This window comes from Mirounga angustirostris, unplaced genomic scaffold, assembly GCF_029215605.1.
Source record: "Mirounga angustirostris isolate CCGP_5_RB_7025 unplaced genomic scaffold, mMirAng1.0.hap1 SCAF_2, whole genome shotgun sequence".
Taxonomy (NCBI): domain Eukaryota; kingdom Metazoa; phylum Chordata; class Mammalia; order Carnivora; family Phocidae; genus Mirounga; species Mirounga angustirostris.
Genome location: NW_026991710.1, coordinates 100,616,492 through 100,630,215, shown reverse-complemented (window position 1 = coordinate 100,630,215; position 13,724 = coordinate 100,616,492). Strand labels below are relative to the sequence as shown.

At 40.4% G+C, this 13,724-nt stretch overlaps 1 pseudogene; it reads right to left on the bottom strand.

Moving 5' to 3' along the window:
* The window catches only part of LOC135363643 (large ribosomal subunit protein eL39-like), an 86,354-nt pseudogene that overhangs the window by 41,603 nt on the left and 31,027 nt on the right, over positions 1 to 13,724 (bottom strand).

Below are 13,724 nucleotides of genomic sequence, written 5' to 3'. Positions count from 1 at the left end.
AGGGGGAAAGCTCTCAGTTTTTCCTCATTGAGAATGATATTCGCTGTGGGTTTTTAATAGATGGTTTTTATGATATTGAGGTATGTACCCTCTATCCCTATACTCTAAGAGTTTTGATCAAGAAAGGTTCCTGTACTTTGTCAAATGCTTTTTCTGCATCTATTGAGAGGATCATATGGTTCTTGCTCTTTCTTTTATTAATGTATGGTATCACATTGATTTGCCAATGTTGAACCAACCTTGATCGTGGTGAATAATCCTTTTAATGTACTGTTGGATCCTTGGCTAGTATTTTGGTGAGAATTTTTGCATCCATGTTCATTAGGGATATTCTGTAATTCTCCTTTGTGATGGGGTCTTTGTCTGGTTTTGGGATCAAGGTAATGGTGGCCTCATAAAACGGGTTTGGAAGTTTTCCTTCCATTTCTATTTTTTGGAACAGAATCAGAAAAATAAGTATTAATTCTTCTTTAAGTGTTTGGTAGAATTCCCCTGGGAAGCCATCTGGCCCTGGGCTCTTGTTTGTTGGGAGGTTTTTTATTATTGCTTCAATTTCCTTAGTGGTTATAGGTCCGTTCAGGTTTTCTTTTTCTTCCTGGTTCAGTTTTGGTAGTTGATACATCACTAGGAATGCATCCATTTCTTCCAGATTATCTAATTTGCTGGCATATAGTTGTTCATAATATGTTCTTATAATTGTTTGTATTTCTTTGGTGTTGGTTGTGATCTCTCCGCTCATTCATGATTTTATTTATTTGGGTCGTTTCTCTTTGCTTTTTGATAAGTCTGGCCAGGGGTTTATCAATCTTGTTGATTCTTTCAAAGAACCAGCTCCTAGTTTCGTTGATCTGTTCTACTGTTCTTTTGGTTTCTATTTCATTGATTTCTGCTCTGATCTTTATTATTTCTCTTTTCCTGCTGGGTTTAGGCTTTATTTGCTGTTCTTTCTCCAGCTCCTTTAGGTGTAGGGTTAGGTTGTGTATTTGAGACCTCTCTTGTTTCTTGAGAAAGGCTTGTATTGCTATATACTTTCCTCTTAGGACCGCCTTTGCTGCATCCCAAAGATTTTGAACAGTTGTGTTTTCATTTTCATTGGTTTCCATGAAATTTTTAAATTCTTTTTTAATTTCCTGGTTGACCCATTCATTCTTTCATAGGATGTTCTTTAGTCTCCATGTATTTGAATTCTTTCTGACTTTCCTCTTGTGATTGAGTTCTAGTTTCAAAGCACTGTGGTCTGAAAATATGCAGGGAATGATCCCAGTCTTTTGGTACCAGTTGAGACCTGATTTGTGACCTTGGATGTGATCTATTCTGGAGAATGTTCCATGGGCACTAGAGAAGAATGTGTATTCTGTTGCTTTGGGATGGAATGTTCTGAATATATCTGTGAAGTCCACCTGGTCCAGTGTGTCATGTAAAGTCTTTATTTCCTTGTTGACTTTTGCTTAGATGATCTGTCCACTTCAGTGAGGGTGGTGTTAAAGTCCCCTACTATTATTGTATTTTTGTCAATGTGTTTCTTTGCTTTTGTTATTAATTGGCTTATATAATTGGCTGCTCCCATGTTAGGAACATATATATTTACAATTGTTAGGTCTTCTTGTTGGATAGACTCTTTAAGTATGATATAGTGTCTTTCCTCATCTCTTATTATAGTCTTTGGTTTAAAATCTAATTTGTCTGATATAAGGATTGCCACCTCAGCTTTATTTTGGTGTCCATTAGCATGGTAAATGGTTTTCCACCCCAACACTTTCAATCTGGACATGTCTTTGGGTCTAAAATGAGTCTTTTGCAGACAGCATATGGATGGGTCTTGTTTTTTTATCAAATCTGATACCCTGTGTCTTTTGATTGGGACATTTAGCCCATTTACATTCAGGGTAACTATTTTTTTTTTTAATTTTTATTTATTTATTTGAGAGAGAGAGAATGAGAGAGAGCACGAGAGGGGGGAGGGTCGGAGGGAGAAGCAGACTCCCTGCAGAGCAGGGAGCCCGATGCAGAACTCGATCCAGGGACTCCAGGATCATGACCTGAGCCGAAGGCAGTCGCTTAACCAACTGAGCCACCCAGGCGCCCCATTCAGGGTAACTATTGAAAGATATGAATTTAGTGCCATTGTATTGCCTGTAAGATGACTGTTACTGTATATTGTCTGTGTTCCTTTCTGGTCTATGTTGCTTTTAGGTGCTCTCTTTGCTTAGAGGACCCCTTTCAATATTTCTTGTAGGACTGGTTTCATGTTTGCAAATTTCTTTAGTTTTTGTTTGTCCTGGAAGCTTTTTATCTCTCCTTCTATTTTCAATGACAGCCTAGCTGGATATAGAATTCTTAGATGCATATTTTTCTCATTTAGTGCTCTGAATATATCATGCAGTACTTTCTGGCCTGCCAGGTCTCTGTGGATAGGTCTGTTGCCCATCTAATGTTTCTACCATTGTAGGTTACAGACCTCTTGTACGGAGCTGCTTTCAGGATTTTCTCTTTGTCTCTGAGACTCGTAAGTTTTACTATTAGATGTCAGGGTGTTGGCCTATTTTTATTGATTTTGAGAGGGGTTCTCTGTGCCTCCTGGATTTTGATGCCTGTTTCCTTCCCCAAATTAGGGAAGTTCTCTGCTATAATTTGCTCTAATATACCTTCTGCCCCTCTCTCTTATTCTTCTTCTTCTGGGATCCCAATTATTCTAATATTGTTTTGTCTTATGGTGTCACTTATCTCTTGAATTCTACCCTCGTTATCCAGTAGCTGTTTATCTCTCTTTTTCTCAGCTTCTTTATTTTCCAACATGTGGTCTTCCATATCACTAATTCTCTCTTTTGCCTCATTATCCTAGCAGTTAGAGCCTCCATTTTTTATTGCACCTCATTAATAGCCTTTTTGATTTCGACTGGTTAGATTTTAGTTCTTTTATTTCTCAGAAAGCATTTTTCTAATAACTTCCATGTTTTTTTCAAGCCCAGCTAGTATCTTTATAATCATCATTCTGAATTCTAGTTCCTACATCGTACTAATGTCAGTATTGATTAGGTCCCTGGCAATTGGTACTGCCTCTTGTTCTTTTTTTTGAGGTGATTTTTTTCCATCTTGTCATTTCATCCAGAGAAGAATAGATGAATGAGAGAACAAAATGCTAACAGGGTAACAACGACCCCAGAAAAATATATACTAAACAAATCAGAAGAGACCTGAAACCAGGGGAGAAAAAAGGGAAAGAAAAAAAAAAAGAAAAAAAAAAAAGAAAAAGATTAAAAAAAAAAAAAACAGAATATAATCAAATATGATCAGGCTGGTGCATAGATCAGTGCCACACACTAGATTTTGGGCATATTTTGGCCTGTTAGAAGAAAGTGCCTCCTGTTGCTGGAGTGGGGGGTGGGGTGGGAGGGATGGGGTGACTGGGTGATAGACCCTGGGAAGGGTATGTGTCTGGTAAGCACTGTGAATTGTGCAAGACTGTTGAATCTCAGATCTGTACCTCTGAAACAAATAATGCAATATATGAGAAGAAAAAAAAAAAAAGAAGAAGAAGGTAGCAGGAGGGGAAGAATGAAGGGGGGGAAATCGGAGGGGTAGATGAACCATGAGAGACAATGGACTCTGAAAAACAAACTGAGGGTTCTAGAGGGGAGGGGGGTGGGAGGATGGGTTAGCCTGGTAGTGGGTATTGAGGAGGACACATTCTGCATGGAGCACTGGGTGTTATGCACAAACAATGAATCATGGAACACTACATCTAAAACTAATGATGTAATGTATGGGGATTAACATAAGAATAAAAAAATTTAAAAAAAAAAAAGAAGAAAGTGCCTCCCAAAATTTTAAAGAAAGAAAAAATTATATATGTACAAAAATAACGGTAAATATGATGAAGGGATGTTATATGACTGTAAAGATGAAAATTATAAAAGATTCTATAAAAGTAATCGATAAGAAGTTAGTTGAAAAAAGAAAGAAGAAGAATTTAAAAAAAAGGTGAGGGAGAGAATGTGATCAGTCAGACTAGAACAAAGCCATACACCAGAGATTTAGGGTATATTTTGGTCTGTTAGAAGAAACCGTATCCCAAAATTTTAAAGAGAGAACAACTTATATATATACCAAAAATAAGGTTAACTACTATGAAGGGATAGAATATGATTCCAAAAATGAAAATTAAAAAAGATTTTTAAAAAGGAGATTGATAAGATGTTGGTTGAAAAAGGGGGAAAGAAAAATTCAAAAAAAATAGGAAAAGAAAAAAATAAAATTTAAAAAATTAACTTTGAAAGACTAAAGAATCATGGGAAAAAAGCCATGGATTCTATGTGCAGTATTCCCCTAGTGCTGGAGTTCTGCCGTTCTCATTGATGGGTAAACTTGGTCTTGGCTGGCTGTTCTTGCTGATCTTCTGGGGGAGGGGTCTGGTGCCATGGTTCCCAAATGTCTTTGCCAGAGGCGGAATTGCCCCGCCCTTGCCTGGTCCGGGCTAAGTAATCTGCTCCGGTTTGCTCTCGGGAGCTTTTGTTCCCTCAAGCTTTCCCTACAGCTTTGGAGGACGAGAGTGAAAATGGAGGCCTCCCAATCTCCGTCCCGGAGGAGCCGAGAACTCGGGACCCCACTCCTCAGTGCGCCCCCAGAGAAAAGCAGTCAATCACTCCCATCTCCCCGGCCTCCGGCCGCACTCCATGCTCACCTGGCCTGTGACCGAGTGTTTCTATCTCTGGCACCTGACCCCATGTGGTCTCCAAACCCAGCAGATCCCTGCGGTGTGCTCCTGCGCCACTCCTCCCAGGGGAGGAAGGGGAGTCTCCCCGGATCTGCCGCTTCTTGGGTCCCTGCTGGAGGAGCAGTGGCCTGACTGTGCCGTGGATCACAGTTTATGGCAACCCTGAGCTGAGAGCCCGCTCCTCAGCTCCGTCTCTGCAGCCGGCTTCCCCGCTCCCATACCTGGGAGCTCTGCCGCACTCAGGCACCCCCGGTCTTTCTGTGACCCCGAGGGTCCTGAGACCGCACTGTCCCAGCTAGCGTTCCACCCCCAGCTTAGCCACTGGAGCGACGTCCCTCAGCAGAGCCGACTTCTAAAAGTTCTGATTTTGTGCTCTGCGGCTCTATCACTTGGCAGAAGCGGCCGACGGAGGCCCCCTCCCCCGCTGTCTGTCCTCCCGAATATCGCCTCGGATTCACTTCTCCGCATGTCCTACCTTCCATAAAGTGGAAGCTTTTCTGTTCAGAGAGTTGTTGCTATGCTTTTCTTCGCTCTCCTCTTGAGTTTGTAGGTGTTCAGAATGGTTTGATCCCTATCCAGCTGAATTCCTGGGACCAGATGAAATTTAGGTCCCCTACTCCTCCCTCCAGTCCTGACATGAAGATGACATTGTGCCAAATGTACCTGCTGCTTCCTCTGAACGCTGATGTCCTGTGACAAGCTGCATCAATGATTCAGATGCTGATGTTCAAAACTCCGGGTCTCATGGAGCCAGAGCAGAGAAGTGCTGTCAGGTGGGGATACGTAGGCAACTCCGACCTATTGCCTGCACACCTGCTTCAGTTTCTGTACTGTCTGTGCCAGGGGACAGGGGGCACCCAACTGAAGCTGGAGACTGTGTGTGGTCCTTATGTGCACTCTTCCCGGGGAACACAGGAAACCCTGAAATGTCCACAACCCATCCCACAAAAGCTCAGGTGAGTGGGCACACTGGAGTTCACAGGTCTGGGGTTACAGCAAGCTGACGGACATTGGGCAGAAGAGACCAGCCAGGAACTCCACAGGTCAGCTCTCTCGGCGTACCTCTTCATCTCGAGTCTTTGTAAAGTTTTACATGCTGGCACCTTTGTCTGTAAGTCCTACCTTACATCCCCGTTCTTTAAGACTCAATTCAAATGTCACTTTCCTCAGAGAGCAACCCTGAAGTTATCTCCACGCCGTCTTACTGAAAAAAAGTAAGGATCTCTGCTCCTACCTCTATTTCACTGTTATGTTTTACACACATCTCAATTCTTGTATAATATAACACTTTCCTATAATTTTCACTTTACAGATTTAACTTCCTTTACTAGATTTTAAGACCCATGAGGTCAAGGATTATTTCTTTTTAATCTCTGTCTCTTTAACTTCTAGCACATTGCACCTTTGTTTGAGAAGTGAATGAATCAGTGCCTAAATCTTAAATAAGGCAAACACAAAATCACATGTTCTTATTTTGTATGCAAAGAAATCAAGGCTATGATAAGAAAGTAAGCAGGTTAAAAAATCAGTGACAAGGAGGCACCTGGGTGGCTCAGGTGGTTAAGCGTCTGCCTTCAGCTCAGGTCATGATCCCAGGGTCCTGGAATTGAGCCCTGCATTGGACTCCCTGCTCAGCAGGAAGCTTGCTTCTGCCCCTCCCCCCTGCTCATGCTCGCATGCTCTCTCTCTCTATCTTAAATAAATAAAATCTTAAAAAAAAATCAGTGACAAATGCAATCAGGATCTTAACCTCTGGACATTGTCCAGCGAGTCACTACCATCCCCTCCATAGGGCTGTTTTCACAGCAACCAGTCACAGGAATGTAAAGGCAATTTCACGTAACTACCCTGAAGGACTTACTCAGTTACAAGTGGTTTCCCAGGGTTAAAACCCATCCTATACACATCTAATTTTTCTTTATCCAATTTCAACAATAAAAATGATTGTGTTTATTGAATCCTTAACATATGCTAAGTTCTACTCATTTTTATCATTTAATACATTTAATTACCACAACCTTTCATTTTCTACATATTTTTATCCCCATCTTATGGATGTGCAAAATGAAACATAAATTCAGTAATCTATTCAATCAAAACTGGGATAAGTAAAAAAATAAATTATATTCTGTACTCTTAAAATTATGCCCAGTGTTATTATTTAGATTGTCAACAATTTTAAAAATCAGAGCTGTCATGGCCTAATATTTCTCCTGCACACGCATGGTGTTCATCTGCACATTTGGCCAGAGAGCACTATTAAATGACTGGGACAAAGAGTCTCTATTCTCAGTTCCTTACCTTGAGCATATAAAACCTCTGAGCCTCTTTATCACTGAAATGGGAAAAATAAATTACTGCCTTTCTTAATTCATTGTGTTTTCATGAGAAAAAAAACAGACAGGAAGGATTGCAGGAACTACAGAAGATCATACAAATGTAAATGTTACTCTTAGATCTGATTGTCACCACACTGCTCTGCAGTGAGCAAGGATTGCATTGTGCACACTGTACAGATGAGGAAATAGATTCCATACGGCCAAAGGACTCTTCATGGACCACAGAACACATCGAGAGAATGCAATGAGATTGGATCCCAGTGACCTGCCTCTCTTTCCAGTGCCCCTTCTGCACCTTGCCACCTTTCTGATGGCTTTGCATACAACATGATTCAATCCTCATCTCTGAATTAGAGAGAAAGCCTGAAATCTTGTGATTTAACTTACTGGTCTAAATTTTGGATGCATAACTGAGTAAACATAAGAGACTGCACTACCAACTTGTGAGCGTGGTTTACCCATTAAACAAAGGCACCACCAACTGCAGCTGTGCAAGTTTTCACATGCCACCATGATGATCAATTTCAGACCTCTCTACCAAGTGGGAATGGATTTGAAGCTTCATGTTAATTTAATCATTTCCTTCTCTACTGAGACTATCAACAAGGCCACTAGTTGGCATCCTTTTGATTTAGTATTTAAAATAGCTCTTGATAATAGCAAAAGATCCTCTCATCATTTGTACAGGGGTCTTGATGATCTCCACTCCAACTCTAGTCATTTACATATTTTGTACCTACCACAGAGCAGCAAACCACCTGAACAGCCTGATTTGATAGAAGGGGGGACATATGTATGTGCCTCTGACGTGTCCTTGAGTCCCTGTGTTTGGGTTTCCCTTCTGAAAAATAAAAACAAGGACATTATGTGCAATTAGATTAACCACATAAACATGTTTACATTTTTCACTCTCACAAATATAACATTTTTAAATTTTTCACTTAATAAAGTCATTAAGAAATAAATAATGTGTTTGCTAAATATGTTTGCTTTGTCACTGTCCTTGAGAATCCTGGATTTCTATTTTCTTTTTGGTGTATCATGTGGTATCCATTTTTCTTCCTCTAGTTAGGATGTAATTTCAACTGTTCAATTTCTGTGGAGTTTGGGTTCATCGTACAATAGTAATAAAAATAAGACATGATAATAGCAGTGAGGGTGATGCATTCAATACCCATGTCTACCAGTTTCAATTATGAAACATTGTATCTCATGGGCTGGAGGTGGGGCCTGGATTCCACTCTGGTTTTTACTAACTGCAAAGCCATTTTGGCCAAGTCTTAGGAACTCACTGGATCTGAGCTGTTCAGCTTTAAATGAGCGGATAAGTTGACATCTTAGACCTCTTCCACTTTTATTTTTAAGTTTTTGACCTTTTTAAAGATTTTATTTATTTATTTTTGAGACAGAGAGGGAGGGCACAAGCAGGGGGAGGGGCAGAGGGAGAAGCAGACTCCCCGCTGAGCAGGGAGCCCAATGTGGGACTCGATCCCAGGACCCTGGGATCATTACTTGAGCCAAAGGCAGCCGCTTAACCCACTGAGCCCTGACCTCTTCCACTTTTAAACGTGCTGTGAGCCTATGAAATATCTAAGGATATACTATACAAATACGCTGGAGGATACAAAACTATTGTCACTGTCCTCTGAGAGCTAATGATAAAAATAATGTAGAATAAATGTAAGAAGCTAAGGACAGAGACCTTAGCTCTTATATTAGGCTGTTTGGGCTGCTAAAACAAAATATCACAGAGTGGATGGCTCAAACAACAGAAATTTATTTTCTTGCAGTTCTGGAGGCTGGAAGTCCAAGAGCAAAATGACATCAGGATTTATTTCTGATGAGACCTCTCTTGTTGGCTGTAGACAGCCACCTTTTCATTATGTCTTCACACAGCTTTTCCTCTGTGTGCACAGAGAGAGAGTGCTCTGGTGTCTCTTCCTCTTCTTATAAGGACACCAGTTCTATGGGGTTAAGGCCCTACCCTTATGACCTCATTTAAACTTAATTACCGGGGCGCCTGGGTGGCTCAGTTGGTTAAGCGACTGCCTTCGGCTCAGGTCATGATCCTGGAGTCCCGGGATCGAGTCCCGCATCGGGCTCCCTGCTCAGCAGGGAGTCTGCTTCTCCCTCTGACCCTCCCCCCTCTCATGTGCTCTCTCTCTCCTCTCATCCTCTCTCTCAAATAAATAAATAAAATCTTTAAAAAAAAAAAAAAAACTTAATTACCAAACAGACGGCCCTATCTCCAAATACCATCACATTGAGGATTAGGGCTTCCACATTTGAATTTGGGAAGCAGGAGGGAGACCTAATTCAGCCATCACAGCTCTCTTTCATATATAGCTGAATGACCAGGACCAAATTATTCAACCTCTGATTCTCATTTTCCTCATGGAGAAAATAATCACTCATTCTTCAAAAAGAGATTGTGAGAACTGAATAGAATAAAAGATTGTAATGTGCAATATTAACTACAAAATGCTAAAGGAAAAAACCATTCAAAATGATTATAAAAATGATTAGTGCTGGAAAAATAAAGTGTATTTGGAGTTGAAAACTTTTAGCATAATTTATGGACCAGAGTTGTCAAAAAGAAAGCATTAGGGCTAAAATAAGAATATAGAATCTTAGTTACGAGTATTGATTTTGGGATCACACAGTCCTGAACTTAAATCCCATTCTTGATTTATTTACCGTGTGAATTTGGACAAGTTTTAAAACACCTTTTTAAGGCACAACTTTCTCACCTTTAAAGTGAAAATAATATTGCTTCTATCAGGCTGTCATTAAAGTGATAATACTACAGCTTAATAAGTTATTAATAATCTAGCAAATATTATCATTGAAAAGACCATAAAGAATATGTGAAAAAAATGGAAAAGCTGTGTCAACAGAAATGGGCAAGTGTGTTTAGGAAATGAACCAAGCAGGGATTCATAAACAGAAACAAATGATATATTTGAAAAGATGAGAAGGAGCTAAAGTAAACAGAGCTTCCTGCATAATAAACCACTCCAAAACCTCAGTGGCTTAAAACAATTCTTTATTTGGGCGCCTGGGTGGCTCAGATGGTTAAGCGTCTGCCTTCGGCTCAGGTCATGATCTCAGGGTCCTGGGATCGAGTCCCGCATCGGGTTCCCTGCTCAGTGCAGAGCCTGCTTCTCCCTCTCCCCCTGCCACTCCCTCTGCTTGTGCTCTTCTGTCTATCTCTCTGTCAAATAAATAAATAAAATCTTAAAAAAAAAAAGAAAAAAAAATTCTTTATTCTCACTGGGTTGGCTGAGTGTTGACCAATCTAGAGTGGGCACAGGTAGGTAGCTCTGCTTCACGCCACAGGTCTGGCCGGGCTGCGCTCTCCACCCTGTGTCGGGCTCACATCTGCTCCACATTTCTCTCATCCTCCCTGGATCCGCAGTCTAGCTGGGCCACGTGCGTCTCACGGCAGTGGCAGAAATGCAATTAGGCAAACCCAGCAACCTAAGTGCATTCATGCCTCCACTTGGTCGTGTCTGCTACAATTCTATTGCCAAAGTCAGTCATGTGGCCAGGCCCACTAGCAAGGTGTGGAAAGTATACTCTGCCCATCACAATTCCAAAACAAGTCTCAGATGAAATCATAGCAAAACCAAGGGAGGAGGGGTGAATAATTCTGAATGAGAATCGAATATACCGCACTAACAAACACAAGGTTTTATCTGGAAGGCAAATGGGAAAATTCTAGTTTTGGGGTTTTCTTTGTTTTTTTGTTTGTTTGTTTGTTTTGAGCAGAAGAAATGTATGGTATCCATGTAGGTTTCAGAGAAAAATAATCTATAGGTGTACTACAGAGACTGAAGAAGGAAATCAGGGAGACTGGTTAAAAGGTTAACACTGCAGCCATCTGGGAAGGGATAGTCTGAACTAAATTGAGGGTAACATGGCAATCACATGTCAAAGAAGGGACAGATACCAAAATCACATCAAAGCAAGAAGACAAGACTTAAATATTCTTCTGATATTGGCAAAGAAGTGAATGTGGGAAAAGTGATGGAATAGCTATCAATTGTTGCACAAACAATGACCCCAAAACTTTGAGACATAAAATAACAGTATTTACAATCTGAAATCATTTTTGTAAGCTGGGAATTCTGGAACAACTTAGCTGGTCGTTCTGGCTCAGGGTATCTCACGGGCTTGTGTCAGACAGATGTCAGCTCAGGCTACCATCTAAAGGCTGACGGAAGCTGGAGATCCCCTTCCAGGCTAGCTCACACACACACACACACACACACACACACACACACACACACGGCTGGCACATTGCTGGGGCTATGACTGCAAGCCCTCAGTTCCCCTCCACACGGACTGTGGAGACTGTCCTTACAATATGCTAGTTTATCCCTGAGGGACCGACCTCAGAGGAAGCAAATCAGAAGCAACAACATCTTTTACGACCTAGCCTTAGAAGTCACACATGTCACTTCTGCAATGTTCTATTCATTAGAAGGGATTAAGTTCTTCGCACGTTCTTTTGAAGAGTGTCAAGGAATTTTTGGACATAGGAAGATAAAAACACCACAGAAAAACAGTCTATAGTATTCAGTTCGCGATAATAGCAAATGGACAACTTAGGGATTGAAATAGATTTGGGGCCAAAATGATAACTTCTGGATTCTACATGGTTACAGCAGGTGAAGGGTCTTTTATCAAATAGATTTTTGGTGTTCTTTCTTTGAAGCTGAGAAGTAGTAAGATAGGTAACAGGAGGTGAATCAGGAAATTGTTCAGAGGTCTGGGCAAAGCAATTGAAATATTGTTAACACAGCACTACCTATATTCAAGACAATTTTATAAGGTATGAATCATTCTTGAGGCAGCTATAAAAGAATATTAAGAAGAAATATTCTGGATTACATAGAAAAAGCAAATTAATGACAAAATCACAAGGCAAACTAATATCTATAATCGTTAAAATGGAGTAGGTTTGAAAAAGGATTTTTTTATACTACACAATACAGTGTAGTTGTGTGTTCGATATATCACGAGTCAAAATGTGAAGAAGAAATACTGCTCAACCTGACATCTGCCATCCTAGCACTCACACTCACAAGATGTTTTCAAATATGCAGTAGTGAGCAAAGGCAATAGCAAAAACATGTCCTTCTTTTTATCTTGGTTTCTTTAGCGCTTGCAATTAACTAAGTCGACTACAGTATAAAATATATGGTAAAACTTTCTACTAAAATTTCCATCAGGAGGACCAAAGGATTACCAGACAAAAATTAAAAATAAGAAACACTTTCTCAAAAAAAAAAAAAAAGAAAGAAAGAAAAGAAAAGACTTTCTCTGAATTAAACTTCAGCCAAACAATGAACAGGCTGTGTTTGATTCCATTTCAAAGATTGGGACTGACAGGCATTAGGTTGTCAGCCAGGTAGAAAATGATGACATCATCTTATAAAATCCCCTCCGCATCCGTGGCCTGGTTTTCAAATAACTATGACATTCTTAGGCTGGCTTCTCAATAGCTAAAAGAACCCGTTATTTAATTTTTTTTTTTTTTTCTCCAGGCAAAAGGGTTCTAAGTATTTTGCTTAAGGGTTTTGGTCCCTTTGGTTCTTTAAACTAAGGGAACGACGCACTGGCCCCCAAATCCATAAACACGGAAGAGGAGCCTCAGCTTCCAGGTTCTAAAGAAGCTGCCTTTCCACAAAGTGGCCTTGTGATGTCTGTCTGTCTGGGTTCTGTGCAGGTTCAATCGCTTCATTGAAAACATAATAAAACGATGGAGAATGGAACTTGGTGACCCTGTTTCACAGTTTTCCAAAGCACAAAAAAAGAATCGAGGGCACTGAAAAGTGAGTCCAGACTTTTATGGGTTTTCTTTCCCCCAGACCTCAGACAACAGCATTGTCATGAGGCAGCAGTACTCCCAAAAGGAGTCTGCGTATTGATATGCAAATGTGGACTACAAACATCCCATTGGGCTGCAGAATCCCTGTGTCTAGCACTGTCACACAACTAGTTTTTGAATCTGAGCAGTTTATTCAGGACCATAAATATGTGTTTCACCCTGTGAACAAATTCTGTTTGCTCACAGAGTTCGCAAGCAGTGAAATACAAGGTAGACTATAAAACAGCCCCATTTGATAGGATGCGCCTCTGAGCAAAGATACTTTTAAATGGACCAGATTTTTATTTACTGCCCAAGATTGTCGTACAAATGTAGCACACCCCAGCTGGCAAGGTTTTGGGGTTTTTTTGAGTACTATTTTAAGGTAGATACTCTGTCTTGAAATAACCTACTTGCTTTTAAAAATAGAAACGTAAAAACAATTTGAGTTAGCGATGTTACCCCATTGTTCGTAAAATCATAAAAACCTTGCTAATGCTTCTGAATAGATCAGTGACAGTGGAAGGAAGGAAAATGATTTTTAGGACATTTTTAAGACAGGAAGACATGGAACAGGGGGGTAGAAATTTACTCCCAGAAACATGTAAATTAACTTTTAAAATAGTTTGAAAAAACATTCCAACCACCAGAATTCTATCTAGCTCACAAAATTTGTATAGACTCTACCCACATTTCCCAATGCTATTTCCAGCCCCTCCCAACCATCCCACTTCTTTCTCTAACCACTCCGCCTCTAGGTAACTGCTTGCATGTAGCCGACCCACCAAATTCTCGT